Source organism: Crocodylus porosus, unplaced genomic scaffold, assembly GCF_001723895.1.
Source record: "Crocodylus porosus isolate Cpor-Errol unplaced genomic scaffold, CroPor_comp1, whole genome shotgun sequence".
NCBI lineage: Eukaryota > Metazoa > Chordata > Crocodylia > Crocodylidae > Crocodylus > Crocodylus porosus.
In genome coordinates this window covers 3,900,672-3,918,524 of record NW_017728886.1, presented here as the reverse complement: position 1 = coordinate 3,918,524, position 17,853 = coordinate 3,900,672, and the positions used below count along the sequence as shown (strand labels likewise).

Sequence of the window (17,853 nt, the reverse complement as noted above, 5' to 3'; positions counted from 1 at the left end):
TGACAGATACCTGAAGGCTCTGCCTTTTTAATACGCCTGTATAACTTAGTCTATGAAGTCTATGAACTTCCTGTGCCAGCACACCTCCATTGAGGGTATGGCTATTTGTTCAAGTTGCCATGAAGTAAGCCAAAGTATGAACTTAGACTGCCAGTCGCACTGCGGTGGACGTGCTTTTACCCTACGGTACACACGCGTTAGCTTTATAGCTTGATAAACTGGACGGAGCTGGGATCTGAACGAGGTTTCCATGGCTGGTTAGGTCCAAGGACAAATCTCGTTTGCCTTTACTGAACACCCAACAGTGCACAATAACCTCGGATGGGCAATGCCGGAGTATCTTGGCATCACCTTGGAGTACGTGTTGGCCAACACTGTAGCGGTGACCTCTCTGCAGACCCCATGAGCTCAGCGTTGTCCATCATCCCTAAAATGGACAAAAAAAGCCAGCAGTTCAGCTTCGGTCTATGCTTTTCCCCAACAATAACCCCTGTGACTCTTTTTGTCTGGTACGTGTCTGCATCTCCGCAAATACTGCCACTCGTCGGGGGCCATCTGCAATTCAGATTGCATGTGGCGGTAACTGGTACAGCAGGATGCTTGTGAAAGCAGAAACACAAAACCCTCTGTTTTCCCCCCCTTTCTTTTATTTCCAGGCACACACAAGGCACGAGGAACAGGATGTTTTGCTGGCATTTAGTGTTGCTCCGGATCTGCTTTGGGTTCATGAAAAATTGGAGCAGATATACAAGCTGGTGGGGCAGGGAGCAGTTCTTGCCCAGGCTGATGATGGGACAAGAGGCGGCTGCGTGTTTCTTTTTCAAGCTAAGGGCTATTTTGCTGCAGGTCCAGCACGGAGGCACTGGAAGCTTGTTGCAAATGCAGGTCAAGTTTGGTGCCTGGGGTCAATTAATTAAAAAAAAATCCAACTAAAATGAAAAATGGGGCCCGTTCGTTTCAGCCTTTCTGAAAAGGATTTTTCAGTGTCTCACGGGAGGGGACTTGGGCAGCATTGGGAACGGAGGAGGAAGAGCCCAGAGGGCCAGCAAAACTGCCCCGAACTCCAGGGAGTGACTTGAGACTTGGTCCCATGCAAGCAAGGACAGAATGGGCCTCGGTCTTGATTCTGGTGGGGGCTTTGCCCATGCAAAGGCAAAGGGACCTGTCTGCCTGTGTTTTCAGGCCTCGCTTGGCACCCTGTGTGGGGCATGTTTGACATGGATAGGAGTTTGCTACTCCATTCAGGACTGGGTCTTTTGGGAGGGTTTCTTTTTGTTGGGCCGGAAAACCGAGCCACCTTGAGTCGCAACCGCCCATTGACCCGGACGCCCCGCCATGCCTCTCCTTAACTCGTTGCCAGTTGGGGGAAGTGCGTTTTCCTCCTCCGCATGCTGTAACCCCAGGCACGCAGGGATGCTAACCCCGGCATGGCGGGTAGCAGAGAAGCAAGCTCAGCAGTGCCCCTCCGCATGGCTCAGTCTCCTCGGCGCCCGACGTGGAAAGAGCTCGCCCTAAAGCTCCCCAGAGTTCAGTTCCTGGGTGTTTCTCTCTGGCCGGGCGTGTGATGCAACACATTTAATTGACTTGTAATATCCAGTTGCTAATTATACCGTGATGCGGCAGCCTGCAATAACGTTCACAGCCCTGTGACCCAACGACGAGGGTCCTTTGGCTTGTGCAAGTGTTTCCCGTAGTAGTGATGTGAGCTGAGGGTTGACCTGGCAGCTGCACTGCGAATGATCTTTTTGGGGAGGGGTCCCCGGGGCTGGAGGGGGGGCCTGGCAAGCCTGGTGAGCTACCTGCACCTATCCTGCTGCTACCTCCTCCTGCCTCCCCTCCTTTCTCGGAGGCACGCGGCTAGGGCGGCGATTCCCGACAGCACCCCGGAGTGCCTCGAGATCCTTTCCAAGGATCGGTATCAGCACCATGAGGCGCACCGATGTGACGCGCCCGAGATTTCAAATAGGAATCCACAGTGTCAGAAACATCCTGACCTGCTGTGGGCTTCCTGAGCTCTTTGCAACAAAGGAATTGCTCTAATGTTTTTCCACCGTCAAAAAATGAATGAAAACAAAGAGCTAGCATTTTCCGAGGGTGGCCTTGAGACTAAAAACGGTTGAGAACCAGGGGTCTGGTTTGATTCACATACCCAGGTTTTCCTCTGCTGGTCGTTGTCCTTCTCTTCAAGGAGGTTGCACAGCATGGGACAGAAGAGGGGCATGAAGGTAGGTCACCTCTTGCCCTGTCCCTTGCCCATGGCTACGGCTGGAACGAGCAGAGGCATCCGGAGGAATGAAGGGGATGAATGCAGAAGTGACGTCTCCCCACCAAACCAGATCTTTCTCCGGGGCGCCCAGGGAGAAAACCTCCCTTCTGCGGGATTTGCTTCTGTGCCTTTTGCATGCTAGATGCCTTGAAAGTCCACTTGTGGGTGCTGGGTTTGAAGAAGGGCAGTGAATTGCCATTCACACACGGCGGGTCTGAACCACTGAAGAGGGCGTTCAGGCTCACCCTGCACAGCAGACCCAGACACAGGCAAACTGGGTGGCTGCCCGGGGCCTGAAAATGGAAAAAAAAATTGCAAAAAAAAGTTTGAATATTGCGCACATATTGACAATGTTATCAATTGAGACCGGACTATTTAAAGACATCGATACCACAGCTGCGATAAAGACTTTTGCAACAAAAACTGCCGCAGAGTTGAGTTTTTATAAACATTTTATAATAAAAACGTGTGACCTGAATGTACGAGTTTCTTTTCTTTTTTTTTTTAACATTGCATCTTCTATTCATCGTCTAATAAAAATGGTAATGTTTCTCCCATCGTCCAATTATTATTATCGTTATTTCTGGCGGAGGGGGGCCCGATACAAAAAAATTCATCTGGGGCCGCCAGGAGTCTAGGTGCGGCACTGCCGTTCAGAAACGGGCCCTGACATGATCCAAGAGGTCCCAAGGAAAGGAGGGGAAGCAGGTTGTAGCTCCAGGTTGGAAGAACGAGTGCACCGAGGCTTTGGCAACTGAGCCTTGCCAGCAACTCCTCGGCCTATGAGGGAAATGGGAGTAACCTCAGATCGTTTCTGGGCTCTTTTGCCATTTTCACCCACTCAGATTGAAAACTGGCTGAGGAGATGACTAGTGGCCTGCATCTCGTAGACTTATAGATATTACGATCAGAAGAGACCTCAGCAGGTCATCAAGTCTGATTATCTGTCTGTAAAGTGGAAGCTGCAGCAGCTCAGCTTTTTATTTAAATTTTTTCTGAACATTTTTTGGGTCTTGGGTGTGCCCTGGATTATACCTTGACATACTGCTAAGCATAGGATAAGAGTGAGAAATCCCAAAAGGAAAGTGGATACTTAAAAAGGCTGTTGGGAAACCATGATGATGTGCTTGGCGCGAGAGCCCATCTGGAGCAGATAGCTGTGCTCGTAAAAAATGAGTCGCACGGGCAGCATTTTCCTTGCTAAGCCACTGGTTCAAACCCATCGCGTGCGGGTCGCGAGTCAGTCACCCAAGGCGGTTAACGTTTGGCTGTTTCTGGGTTTGCAGGAATGCAGCTTAGTTGCCTCTGCTCACTGCGCGTTACACGCACGTCTCTGTCCTAGAAAACCATCACCAAGGGAGTGGCACCGGCTGATGACTTGCATTGCTTTAGAAGTGGGGTGTGAGATGAGCCTTACTGGTGAAGGCTTAGTGCACTGACCAATGTACTAATTATAGCAGTTTATGACTCCGTGCACACTGATCCACCGTGCTATGCATGCTTCTTAGCTTATACTCCAAACACTGATATGCATTTAATATTAATAACAACTGCCAGATATTCATATCTATGCACCTGTGCTAAGTTGTGACGCAAACTCCCCTCATGCTTGCAGGCACCGAACGGTCACACTCCTTCAAAGCAAGAGGAAAGACTGCTGGAGAGACGGGACGAATGGATAATGGTATCAGAGTCTAGCAAGTGTTTCCTTCCTACCTGGGACTGCCTTGGGGGATCGTTAGAGACTTTGAGTTTCTGAGTTGTTCAAAAGGGGATGAGAAACAGGCAGGGCCTGGTTTGCATGATGTTGATAAAGCATTTGGGAAATTCTGTAACAGCTTGATCACATGCAAGCGATCTTATCTTATTGATCAACTTGTTGTCTATGAACCTCAGATAGGTGTGTTGAGTTGCTCTATGAAATGCCGGCACCACACCAGATCCAGTAATGAGCAGCATGTTATCCACGTTGCTGTTGTCTGCTTATACTCTTAATGATCACAATCATTTGCAGGGCTTTACCAGTCCGGTCTTCTGACCCCCCTTTTTTTAATGCACAGCCAACTCTTGCAAGGCAAAGGAAGCAGTGGGCAGGGTGGGTTGCACAACATGGGGTGGCTGAAGGAGGATTAGATGGGTAGTGAAAGGATAGCCTGTGAATGAAAGGGCATGGGAAAGGCTGCCCTGAGGCAGGGTATACATGCAACATGTCCCTGCATGGCTTCTCCGTCAAATCCTTTTCATTCCCCTGGGAAAGAAACACTGGACTACAGCGAGGAAAAGCAGCAGCTGCTGCTGTTCTCATTCAGAGCCTGTTCACACCAGGTTTGTCCAACTCCCACTGCTCAGAGACGTCTGCCCATTGCCCGCTGCAGGTCTACCTACCTCCACTGCTGCATGGCCAACCATGGTCATCTTGAGTCACTGGAGTGGTGATGAGAAGGGGGACCTGATGTCTGCATCCAGCCCGGGCAATGGAGGCTCTGTCAGGCCTCTGCTGCTTATGGAGCAGGACCCGACGGAGCAGGTCATGGGAGACTTGAAACAGTGCTCTAGGGCATCATGTGGCTGGTGGCGATCCAGCTGAAGGCTTGCTGTATTAAGGGAAACAAAAGGCCAGATAGGTCTCTGAATGCTTGCTTTATTTAAAGGAAGGATTTGGAGAAGAGGGATGGACGAGCAAAGAGGAACTGCAGACTTCCAAGAAAAATGCGAGCGATGCAAAGTACCAAGATAAGTAACAACAGATGCATCCTGGACAGACCCTTGGGTTGATGCTCAAGTCATGGAGGACTGCCAGACCGACAGAGGTCTGGGGCTTAAGAGGCCTTGTGTGGACTACAGCGTGGAAAGTGTCTGGCTGGTTGTTGACTCAGGTGGCGTACTGGCAGGTGCTCCGTGTTGTGTGTTGGCTGCCAGTTGGTAGACATCACGGTGTTAATTTTAACCTATGAAGTCTTCAGTGGTTATGGCCTGTTTACTGGAAGACCCCTCTTCTTCCTGTGGGCGCAGTAAAAGCAGGCATCTGAGCTGAAGTTGCTCTTGTCTAAAAGGCAGGGTGGTTCTCCGTGACTACAAGCAGACACATTTGTCCCAGGATAAACCATTTTATCCCAAAACAAAGTGCGGTTGTTCAGGGGTCTATACCCATTGGCTCTGGATAAATTCAAAAAGTATCATAGGATAAGTGCCAGTGGTTTATCCTGGGATATTGCAAAGTGAGTCTGACTGGTTGTCCTGGGATTGCACCACTGACCCAATGGTAGAAAAGGGACATTGCATTCATCTGTTCACTAGCCCCTGATTAGATGGGTGATGTATATGCATGCTCTGGTTATTTCTCTTTTGGGACAAACACAGGTACAACTTATCCAGGGAAAAATGCAGTGTTTGTTCGTAGCCCATGAAGGACCCTCACCTCTGGAAGGTGCTCTGTGCTTTGGTCATCCAGAGCTCTGCGCTGTTGACTTGCAGGGCATGCTTCAAAGCCTTCTTTAGAAGTGGGGTGTGAGATGAGCCTTACTGGTGAAGGCTTATTGCACTGACCAATGTACTAATTATAGCAGTTTATGACTCTGTGTGCACTGATCCACCGTGCTGGGTTCATGGGTTGAGCTCTACAAGTCCTGGTGGGGTTGAGGTTAAGTTGGGAAAGCGTTGCTGTCATGAAACACTCCAAGGGTTACTAATCGACTTGTCAATGCCAAGTTTCTTGAACTTTTAAATCCTTTAAAACTATCAATTCCACATGATGGTAGCTTTGAGAGGCTCCAGTTGCACGATGTGCCTTAAATGAACATAGTGAGAATTAGACTTTACTCCAAGAAGTATACAGCCTGAGTGAACAAGATTGACAAAAGGTGGGAGAAGGGACACATCCCCACTTACAGATATAAGATCATAAATGCATTTATTACGGGAGCTAGTGGCCCCCTCTCTCTCCATATGTGCCTGTAGTAAGTAGTTAATATACAGCGAGTGGTTAACTATATATATAAATAACATCTAAAGAGAGAATGACCTCAGACACCCGTGATAATGCATTTATGCATAGGGAAAGGGAGGTAAAGATATGGACCGGGCCATATTTGTGGTGGTGATGTAATATCAATGTAGAGTGAGGAGGGGTGTGTGTGTGTGAATATAAGATGGGGAAAAATTGCACAAATCAGTTTCCACGAGCACAGAGAAAACCTTTATGGGTCTGAGCAGGAAGGGATATCACCAAAACAGGGATGCGGTATCTTTTGCCATTGTCTTCCTCCGCCTCCTCCTCCTCCTCCTCCCGAGAGCCTGCGAATGCCCTTTCCTAGGTGTTGGGATTATGGAGGGTAGGACCAGAGAAGCAGTTGTTCTCTGGAGCATCGCAGCTGGCTACAGACCATTGTGGCTTTTGGGGGCACGCACGACTGAACTTCCCCGTCACTTCTGCACCGCAGTAACGCTTCATCCCTCCAAGGGCGGCTCTTGGAAGCAGCGGGTCCGAATGCTCCAGGCCACTGTTCTGCTTCATCAGCAGATGTGTTTGAAGGGATGAACCTGGCCTTGGGCCTTGAAGGAGCAAGACTCCCGCTTGATGTGCCCCAGGATGGTTCTGTATCGGGAGGAAACGGACTCTGCAGAGGCAGGGGCAGCTGAGCCGTAGCTTCCCCCGTGCTTGCCGGGGCACCTAGCGTGATGCGGCACTGGTCTTGGCTGGGTCCCCTAAGTGCTGTAATACTCCATTTTCTCACCCACAGCGTGCCCCCATTTAAGAGATGCACCTTGATTTTTGAAGGAAAAAAGCATCTTTCCTTGAAAAGTAGCAGCAAGTAACTGGGTAGACGTGTCTGGCTGGGGCGAGGGTTGGAGAAGACAAGAGGAGGTGTCCACAGCCAGCAACGAGGGTGCCCCACATGTAGCACTGCAGCAGCACTTTGGCTTCCCCTCACCCCAGAAACTGCTATTACTATATTTCCTCAGTTACAACATACCTCCCGCTTTTCAGCAGTTGAATTCTGAGAGGGAAAACAGCGCGCGCCATATGCGTGAAGGTACGGTAATTATGGACCTGCTCTTGTGGCTGCATAATATAAAACAGAGTTGGATTTTGCACTTCAAGCAGGGATTCGGCTTTCCTGCATAGGCTGGATCCTTCTGAAAAGCACAGTGCCCATGTACGAGTGTAGTATTCATTGTCACAAAGCACAATTAGGAGACCGTCAGTGAGATTCATGTCTCTGAAGCAGCATTCCCCCCTTGCATTGGCCCTTCACCTCTCCCATCAGAGTCCCCTGACCGCTGTCATATCAGCCATGCCCCACGTGTGCCTGCCAGCGTGTGCTCTCCAAATCCAGAAATGCACTACCGAGGCCTGTCTAGCTTGTCCCTAGGAGCTGTTCTCAAGTGCCGAGGCTGAGGTCTCAGTAGCTGCCAGAGATGTGCCTTGAAGCGTCTTCATTAATCTCGTTCCCATTTTGGAGCAGGCAGGGCTTGAATGGAAATGGCTGGAATAGGCGTCACTGCCAGGCCAACATCTCCCTTGTGCATTTGAGTATTAGGTGTGGTTGCTTAAGATAATGGTTAGAAAAGGCACGAGTGGGAGTGCCATTCTGAGGGTGGGAAGGTCTTGCAGCATTTCCTTAGCCATGGATCTGGGGGCACCTACCCCCACCACTGGGCTTGTTTCATGGCCAGATCCCCCACCTGGAAGTTGTTGCGATCTTAGGCTTTGCTCATCTTGCTCGCTGAAGTTGCTGGGAGCTGAGGGGTTCCCATGACTGATTCAGGGTTGTGAATGGGGTGAGCAGCTTTAGGGGGAAGTTGTACGTGCACTGAGACCATACTAAAGGCACGTAAAATGCGAGCATCTGAAAGCTAAAGCTTGATAATTCATGCTAAGTGCCCTCTGAGCTTTTCTGTGATGCCACGTCAGGCAAGGGTTCGCTCTGGGCTGTGCTACTCTGCTCCTGTTCGGGTAACTTCAGTCTGCTCCACTGAGATAAAAAGAGCAATTTGCAGTCCTCCAGCATCCCAGAATGCACTGTTCCATGCCCCCCACCCCCCAAGGATAGAGCCTCAGTATCCTGGCTCCTAGTCCCGCCCCCGCTCTCCACCCCTCTAGTGGCAAGTCAGAGCTGTGCAGGCAAGAAATAGTATTAACCCAGGGGCAGGCAATTATTTTGGGCGGAGGGCTGCTTACTGAGTTTTGGCAAGCCGTCGCGGGCTGCATAACAGGCAGCCAGGAGCAACTAAATATTAATTTTCTAAATTTTTTAGGGGGCCTGCGAGCCAGATAGAATAGCCTGGGGGGCTGCATCCGGCCCGCGGGCCTCATTTTACCCACCCCTGTATTAACCTTTAACACCGCAGCGTCCAAACTCCTGACAGATTGCGCACCACCAATTTAAAATGATACAACCATAAGCACCAGCAGCAAACTGTTGTCCTAGGAAGTCATTATAATAAATCTGTTAATGATCACCACTCGTGGTACCCCTACCGATGCTTTAACATGTGACTGCTCACAGCACGGTCTGACTTGAACACAGCTTCGCACTCCACAGATTTAGCACGGCCCAAGTGTAATGCGTAACTTCCCCTTCGGTTTTGATGCTGTGACTTGTACTCTGGGTGGATTCAGCTATTGATCCTGGCTTGGCTTACAGATCAGTGTAAGGTTTTCTGAGTGTTTTAAGGTTGGAAGAGGTCATTGTGATGGGAATCCTGCAAGGAGTCCTTCGAGAACCTCAACATCAGTCTTGTAACATCTGGCAGAGCTCAAGCATCTGCTTTTAACAGAGAACCTGTCTTGATTTGATCCATTACCTGGCATGCAGACTCTAGCATATCCCTAGGTGAATGAATCCAGTGGTTAATGAGCCTTGATTTGTAGCCTGAAGTTGGTCATCCTGCCGAGGGTTCGGGTAAGGTAAGGGTAAGGGTTAGTGAATCCAACTCCTAGTGAGTATACGGCAGAGATAGGAGAATGGCCAGGCCCCTTTTGTCCTGGTCGCATGATGTGTATTAGGCATGTTTGCTTCTGTGCGGGGTCTATCCTAACGGAGTAGGGGGTTTTCTTTCTTTGGCTCCCAGCCTCTCTCTGGTATTTGTGGTGGCTTTGTCGTAATGACCCGGGATCACATGCCCATGGGGTGATGCTCCCATCAGGAAGAAGTGAATGAAACGAGGGGCCGAAACTTTTGATTGAGAAATCTGTGCGGTCCCTGGCAGCTCTGGGCTTGGAACAACGAGAGCATTGACAGCACGGTCTGCAACGACGCCGTATTGTGCCTGGTGGCGAGAGACCGCGCGTGCAACCCAAAGAATTGATTGTCTTCCCTTGCTTTGTTTCAGCGCTGCCGCACACGATCGTGTCAACGCTCTCCGGCTATGCAGTGAAGATCTGCCGCTAAGAAGCATCTCCTTTATTTTATTTTTTTCCGGTCCGTGAAAGGTAGGACGCTTCTCATGATTTCATCAATAGCATTAAACTTCATGTTGGAATCAAATATTGTTTCACAGCGACGAGGTGTGTGATCCCCTAGTCGTTCTCAGTTGCAAGGTAACATTGTGATGCAGGAGACAATAGGATGTTGGCTTACCTTTGATTTTTCTAGTCCCTCTGAGGCTTTATAGTAACTCTGACTCCCAGGAGATTTGGAATAAGTGAAGTTTGGACCTGAGGCTTTGATTCAGGATGGGTGGCACTTGGCTGCAGAGCTGCAGCAGAGCTTGGGTAGCACTTTAAAAAGCTCCTACGTGGTCTTGGGGGGTGGTTGAATGAGACTGAGTGCTCTTCTCTGCTGCGTGCCTGCTAGCAGAGGCAAAGGGAGCTGCATTTCCAAGGGTGGAGCTTGCAAAGGAAGAATGGGTGGGCAGGGCTTATTTTTTAGCAGCCACCTTAAGAGTGGCATGAAGCCAGCATAGACCCCGACATTAGACAACTTTTGAGAGCACCGAGGTTCAGAGCTGGATCCAGGTTTGGGAATCGGCTACTTCAAATCACTCGGAGGGAAAACATCCCGGGAATTTCTTTCACCTAAATAGGTTTTCAGCTTGTTTCTCTCAGGTCGGCAGTGCCTCTGCAGGTCCCTTCCAGCCCTATTTTTCTATGATTCCAGTTCAAAGAGAGGGAGAGAGAAAACTGGGTTGCAAAACCGTGGCTTAGAAGGAGCAAACTTGGCATCCGATACTGGGGTGTGGGCTTGTTTGTTTTTTTTTATCATTCGGAGCAATTTCACACGGACGATCGCATTTTAAAATGTAAAGGTTTAGAAATGAGAATGTGACAATGTCCTTTTTAAACCTGGAGTTTTTAGGGGCTTCTCTGACACTGCAAGTCAGAGCCCTATATGAAACCCCCCTGTTGGCTGACATCTTTGACACTGGAAGCTGCCTGGGGCAGGGGCTCTCAGCGTGTCTGGCCTCCAGACACACCGGTGCAGACAGTCTTGCCAGTCCCAGGTGTTTGAAAATTAGGAGTCAGGCCCCCAAAATGAAGATTGGTTTAAAAATCCTGACATGATTGGGGTTTTTTTGACACATTTTACATTCCTTTCATTGACCTTTTGAGCTGCATTTGGTGCACACCTTCAAACTAGCCTTTTTGATCAAGGAGAAACGCTTGCTACTTTGAACAGCTGGAATCTGAGTGCCTCTTGAAATCCCAGAGCTATAAAATAGGCCTGTAAGAAAAACCTCCATTCACCAGCCATAAAGTCTTAAGAGCTGGCCATGCGATAAATAATAGAGAAGGCTATAGCATGTGGATTTGCAAGGCGGGGGATCAATACTTGTTTATATCAAGAAAAATTCGACCATCTAGTCAAAATGTCGTGTGTTGACCCACTGTTGCTTTTTTCAGCTTTAACAACTGTGAACAGATGTCTCTTGAACCCAGGTTGTAACCCCTGACATGGTCCTTGCCTGAGTCTTGGCTGTGTTTTAGCCACAGCCCTTTTCTTTATAGGATCGTTGCTTTGGGTAGGTGTGCAGCACTTTGAAGCATGCGCTCCCAGTTCTGATGGAGAGAGAGTAGTGCATTTTGGAAATGCATTTCACTTAGGCTTCCCAGACTTCTTGACTTCCACAACAATGCAAGACCTCAACAGCTTCAATTCTATTGTGGGCTTGATTCTCCGCTGGGTTTTGTCCATATGTAAGTGATTAGCATGGGGAGAAGTGGCTCTAAAATGATACCGGGACAATTGCCTGAGGTTTTATAATGACTCTTCCTTCATTAAGCTTGATGGAAATGAATCCACAAGGCAGAATGAGGCTGGAATATGCAGTAGGTGCGTCTACATATGCATTTACTGTACTGTAATTTACTGCACAGTAAGTGGTTTTTAGGCCAGCGTCTACATGTGCAGCTAACACTGTGTGGATTAAAGTTAGTCCCAAGTCAGTCCATACGTACAGTGTCACTATGCAGTAAGGCACCTACATGTGCGTTATTGTGTAGTAACTAATTGGGTGTAAACTTGATACATGCATGACACGGGTATCGAATTTATGCCCAAGTCAATGTATGTCACCATAGTTACTACACAGTACAGGCGTGCATCTGTAGATGTGCACCTGTACTGCACAGTAATTTTTGGTTTCTGCACAGTAACCTAAATTACTGCACAGGAAATATGCACCCAGTGTGTCCAAGACCTCACCTCTACTTCCCCCACTGCCAAAGTGCGTGAACACCCATACATTTTTGGGAGCTCTTCTTAGCAGGGTATAGTGTCCTGGAGGGGCACTAGCTGCTGAATGGACTTGGCAGTCAGCAGAAGGCACCGAAGTATTTACTTGTGTCTTCTGCCGGCTGCAGGGCAGTGGATAAGCCTGACCCCGCTTGGTAAAGGTACAGTGACTGTGGGCAGACAGGAGGGTCCTGTGCCCATAGAGGAGCTCTGCGGGGGAGCACTTGAAACACAGCTGTCGTGAAGGCCCAAGCCTCATGGTGAGTTGTGTGTTTTCTTTCTTTAAAGTCCCACCTCCCGGAATCACTTGATTATGGAAGAAATTCAGCTTTCATTTTGCATAAGTATTTCCCCTTTACAGCCTTGAGGAAAAGCACAAAACCTTGAACTTTCAAAAGCCCCAGAACCAAAAGGCAAAAAAAAAAATAAAATTTAAAAAAAATTGCAGTGACTTTACATTAAGATGCTAATGTTTGGCCTTTTGAGATGGGCAGTGCTGCAGGTAATGGCGTTAAGTCTGTTCCCTCAAGCACTGGCGTATTAAAATATTCCATTTTATCTTCTTTTCAAAGCATATTTCCCCATGCTTTTAGGGATGGTAGGCTTAACTTTTGTCTCTCACCAATATAACTCACTCCAGGGCCATCTTCGCACATGAGAGAGAGGAGAAGAAAAGACCCATTATGACGCTACTTTAAAGTGAATGTAATCTTGAAGTCTGCACTGATCCCATGCATTGGCCTTTGCCAAACAAACTGAGCAGGCCCCAAATAAATGCTAGATAAGGACCTCCTTTTATCTTTCCAGCACCTCATCAGGCAGAGGCAGACCCACGAGTGCACCGCGGATGACTTGCAACAATCCTTGGGTGTCCTCTGATTTGGTTTTGCCTTTTTCCGGTCTTCAGTTTTGGAAGAGAGACAGGGGAAAAAAAAGAGCCAGGTGAAGTCGATGAGCCTAACACCAACTGTGGGTAAACAGCATGGCTCACACGGTGGGGGGGATGCTCCTGAAGGCATTGGGCTGGTCCCAGGGTGCCTGGGCTGTCTAGCTTGTCCCGGCGTTGCGTGGTTTTGTCGGATATCTGTCCAGAGCCGAAATGAAGAGGAAGGCTCCTTGGCCGGGTTTCTGTTCCAGCGAGCAGTTTTATGTCCGGCTAGATCCTCCTCAGTGAAAACTTTGCTGCGTGTGGGAACAGACCCCGGTCTCCCGGCTGCTTAAATGGGGGAATTGGATACGTAGTACTGGGCCTGTCTGGGTTATTTTTTTGCTCCCTCTAGTTTTAAATTTCTATGCTGCGTCTTGCCGTGGAGCTGAGGGCAAAGTAATGGGCTGGATTAAATGCATGTGCAGGTTGTTCTCAGTTCAGCAGCCAAAAAGGAGTAGGGGGGAGGCAATGCACAAAGCAGTCAGGCCCTCTTTGTTCCCCACTTATCTCTTGCATCCACTCATTTGCAAGCTTTATTATTACCCGGCTCACAAGCTCTTTGGCTCTAAGACTGTCTCGCAAGGGGTCCCCCTTGCTCCTCTGCCAATACTGCTGGAAAAAAATAATTGTGTTTTTGAAGGGCACAAGCCCTACATGCCTGGGGGGACAGTGCAGCCTCGCAAAGGAGATTGTGGCGACTTCGCCGCTCCCCAGGGAATGCAACTGATGTCAAATGATCTGGTCCTGACCGTGTATCAGAAGTTCATTGCTGGAAGGGGCGGCGGGAGGAATTTGAAACAGCAGCAAATTAAACCATAGGGGTGATTTATCCCGTGGGCCAGTGGCTCGCAGCCTTTCTGGACCCGAGGCACCCCTCATTGGACCCGAGGCTCCCCTCCAGAGCTTGTGTGACCTGAGTGGCACCGATTTCCATCACTAGTTTCTAGACTACAGCGCTTACCTCCTTGCAGAGGGGCCCCGGCAGTGGGGATGGGGGATCGGCCAGTCAAAGACAAGCCCGAGCCTGCTTAATTTATTGGCTTATCCCCTAACACCTCCTCACTTATCTTCTCACATCTCTCAGCACCCTTCAAAAGGTCTTGTGGCACCCCAGGGTGCCTCAGCACCCTGGTTACAAATCACTGCCGTAGGCCAGCTACCAGGAGTTCACTCTGGGAGGGTGAAAACCCCAACACACACACACACACACACACACACACACACAAATAGTGGGGTAGGAGTCCAGGGACCTGGAGTCTCTTCTCAGCTCTGCTACTGATCCCCCCCGTGACCTTGAGCAGGTCATCTTACCTCTGCCTTCCCGCTCTCTCTGCCTTCCCTCTTTAGGCTGGACGCTTCAGGGATGCTTTTATGGTGAGTTTGTGTTTAGCACAACAGCTCTTCCAGCTCAGCTGAAGCCTGCGAGAGGTTTCATCCTGCACACTAAAAAGCCCATAGGCAAAGGTGAGCTTTTCAGCCATCTCATTTAATGTTGCAGCTGATTTAAGGGAATTTAGGTCTAGGATGTGTGGTGGGGGGGGCATGACGACGTTCAGATTACATATGCTGCCCACACACTGCTTCAGCAACCACGTGGCTTCTAGACAGGGATGTACAGCGGGAGCAGGAGAGATGCCCTGCTCCCAAAACGACGTGCAAAACTCGAGAACGCTTGGTTCAGAGATGATCCCTTTTATTAGACCAACTAAGAAACCGCCAAAAAAAAAAATCTTTGTCTGCAAGCTTTCAGGCTCACGTGCCCATCAGGCTCAGGGAAAATTAAAGATGGTAAGAAGTGCCCATAGGTCACTTCATTTTTGCACAGAGGAAGCTGAAGATGGAAATCTGTCCCCCTGGGTCCAGGAGAGTGTCTTTGTGGGTCGCCCATTGCCGTGCAGCTCAGGCAGGACTCCTTCCCCGGCACTGTCACATGGCAGGCAGGGGGGTGTAGAAATCTTTCTTGTTGTTCAGCAATGAAGTTTATCATCCTGATTTTTGGCCAAAAGGAACTTTTTGGTGGCTTGCCTATGTCTCCACGGGGCTCTGGAAAGCAGGCGTCAAATCATCGCTTGCATCTTGCAGGCCCACATTTGCAACTGTGGTAACTAAATGTGACCCCTGGGTTCCCAGCAAAACAGCAGGGGCCTGATTTTTGGAAAGGACCCAAGAAGTCCTATATGCCGTCTGAGTGGACGGCAGCGCAGGTGATCTGAATCTCTTCACAGAGGGGCCGTTCGTATGGGGTTTCCAGCGGCGTGTCCAGATTTGAAGCCCAGAAATGCAGCGGCTGTTGCTGGAAATGGGAGTTTTTAATTTCTAACACTTGGCTCCAACTTTTTGCCAAGCCGTTTCCTTGCCAGAGCAGTGTTTGGCTGTGCACAGCAGCAGCTTTCCAGCATCACAGCTGCAACCTTTCACAGCGTAATCTCTTCTGAAAGGTGGCTGTGATGGAGCAGGCTGCAGGGGGAGGGAAAGATTTTCCCCAAGAGCTTCGGAGGTGCCTCTTCCCCAAGGCGAGGGCTGCATACCCCCGCCCCAGCTACCGGCTGGGCTGGCTCGAGTCCAGATGTGGTGTTAAGACTTCTGACGGAGGTGGAGGGGGGTCCAGACCCCCCTACTACCTACACCCACCCACGCACACCGCTGCACTTCATGCCAAAGCCACGGAAAAGCTCATACAGCTGCAAATCGGGACCTTACGGGAACCTGACGCCAGCTGGGAGCGTTCACAGGGACTATTCCTGCCGGAAGACCCCAAGCTCTTGCAAGCAAAATGTTTCCTGGGAACACGTAGCTGGGGACAAGCAGGCATTTTGGGCCTGAAAATTGGATCAGGCACAAAAAAGTGCTTCCGTAAGGTCGTCGTCATTCCCCGACATCTCTTCTGGACAGAGCGTTTCAGCTCTTGAATTTGCAGCCGCTTTCTGCTTCAGCGTTTGGGAACGACACGAGGCGCGACTGGAACGAAACCTCTCCGCCGATTCAGAAAGGGAACGGATTCGGCTTTTTCCCCCCCCTCACCCATCCTCAGAACTTTGTGGACTTTTTATCCTTTAAAAAATCCTGGTCCAGAAAGAAAGACATGCTTAAATGAGAAAATTTCTCCCCCGGGGGGAAATTTCCTTCTAACTGAGGTGGAAGGAGCCCTCTGGACGTTCAGGACGCGCGATATGGGTCTCAGGGTTGAGGGCACTAGTGTTCGGTCCCCCGGCGGCAGGCAGAGCAGGGTGGCACCTTAAAGACAAACTTGTCCATCTTTTATAGGCTACTGGCTCTGTGCATTTGGGAGGGGAAGGGGGCTCTAAATCACCAAAGTAAGGCTGGGCTTTGTCTCCCCGCGGCACCCTCAGCTCCCCAAAGGGTCACGACACAGGAGCAAATTTCACACCGCGAGAGGAAGAAAGGGCTCCTTTGTGCTTCCAGTGGATGAGACTTTGCAGCACGTCCTCGCCTTTGGTGTCTCCCCAGTTCCTGACTCAGGCTTCCTCAGCCCTGCGCTCATTGGAGAGACCATCGCTCTCGCAGGAAGCTTTCCCAGCCAAGGGCTTCGAGTTACAGCCCGCAGGCTCGTGCGGGGAGGAGAGAGAGCGCCTGGAAGGAGCAGGAGGAGAAGCAAAGCCACTCTGGAAGTTTTGCCGGGGCAGACCAAGGATGGGGCTGTAGCACTGGGAAGCCTGCGACCCCCACCCCGACCTGCCCAGAGCGGCCCCCTGAAGCCGTGGAGGATGGCTGGGCTTGCAGAGGGCCGAGGCTGGGACTTCTCTGTATGTTGCTTTTTCATTTCTTAAGAGGGTCTTTGCCTGAGCGCGCTGCCGGCTGCTGTGCAGGAATATTCAGCGCCCCAAAACGCGCTGCTCGCAAACCTTTTGGGACTCATTTTCCTTCCCTGTCTCCATTGCCGGGGACACCCGTGTGGGAGCAGAGGGCCTGACTCCCCATGCCCGTGGCAAAGCGGGTGGGAAATGCAACTCTTCGCTCTGCTGCAAACGACTGGGTGAGAAGCAGGGCGAGAGAAATTCAGACCCGGGGCCGTGGTGCTTGTGGGTCAGGATTTGGGGTCCGACTCGGTGCGCTGCGAAGTCAATGGCAGGAGTGTCGCTGGGAGTCGGTGGTGTTTGACCTGTGCCCGAGGCCCTTGCTCTGAGTTAGGATCCTGGTGGCAGCAGTCACATCTGCAGCCTGCTGCTTCCCTGGGCGGGGGGGCTCTGCTTTTAGGGTGCCATAAGGGGCAAGACCAATTGATTCTCCTGCAACATCCCTGCAGCGCGATTCATGCGTGGGGAGAAAAGGAGGCAGGAAGCACCACCTCCCCGCAGAGCTGCCCGGCTGTAGGGTGGCCCCGAGAGGAGGGACCATCGCCTCCTCCGTTATTGCAATGCCTAGGGACCACACGCCGGCAGCTGGAAGCACTTAGCCTTGAAAGGGCTTTTTCCATTGCTGGGTAGTAGCGGGCTGGGGCGGGATGCAGCCCTAGGAAGGAGCAGAGCAACCTGGAGAGGGGGAGTGGGCCGGCGTGGGCTGTGGCTGGGGCTGGAAGGGGTTGGGGAAGGGTTAATCAGCTGGGGTATGACGTCCTGTGGAGTGGGGACCCTGCCGGGGGGGTCTGAATGGCCCCAGGGTCTGCATGGGTGGATGTGTGGTGGTGGTGGTGGGGGGGGACTCCCTCGTGCACCTCCTGCCTGCTCCCTGCTGCCCCTCCATTGCCAGGTAATACCCCGCCTTGCTGAGCCTGGGCAGGGTCATTGCAGCCGGGGCGATATAGGGTGGATGTAAGGACAGCTCTCCGAGGGAGAGTGGCTCAGCACTGGAGCAAATACCTGGAGAGACTGCGGGGTCTCTGTCCCTGGCTGTGTTCAAGAGCAAGTTGGCTAGAGACTTGTCTGGGATGGCTTCGGCAGGGACGATCCTGCTCTGAGCAGGCAGCTGGACTCCCGAGACCCCTATTTTTCTACAGCGGCGACGCTGCCAGTCTGATGCGTGGA

At 50.7% G+C, this 17,853-nt stretch overlaps 1 protein-coding gene across 2 annotated transcripts in view; it reads left to right on the top strand.

Moving 5' to 3' along the window:
• The first annotated feature begins 9,620 nt into the window (after positions 1-9,620).
• The window catches only part of GJC2 (gap junction protein gamma 2), a 62,434-nt gene continuing 54,201 nt past the window's right edge, over positions 9,621-17,853 (top strand). Inside the window, exon 1 of one of the 2 annotated variants that reach the window (XM_019529436.1) lies at positions 9,621-9,701. The gene's annotated coding sequence lies outside the window, so the exon portion shown is untranslated. Of the gene's footprint in view, positions 9,702-16,422; positions 16,636-17,853 lie in introns of those variants that run through there. The other variant, XM_019529420.1, reaches the window with a different exon arrangement.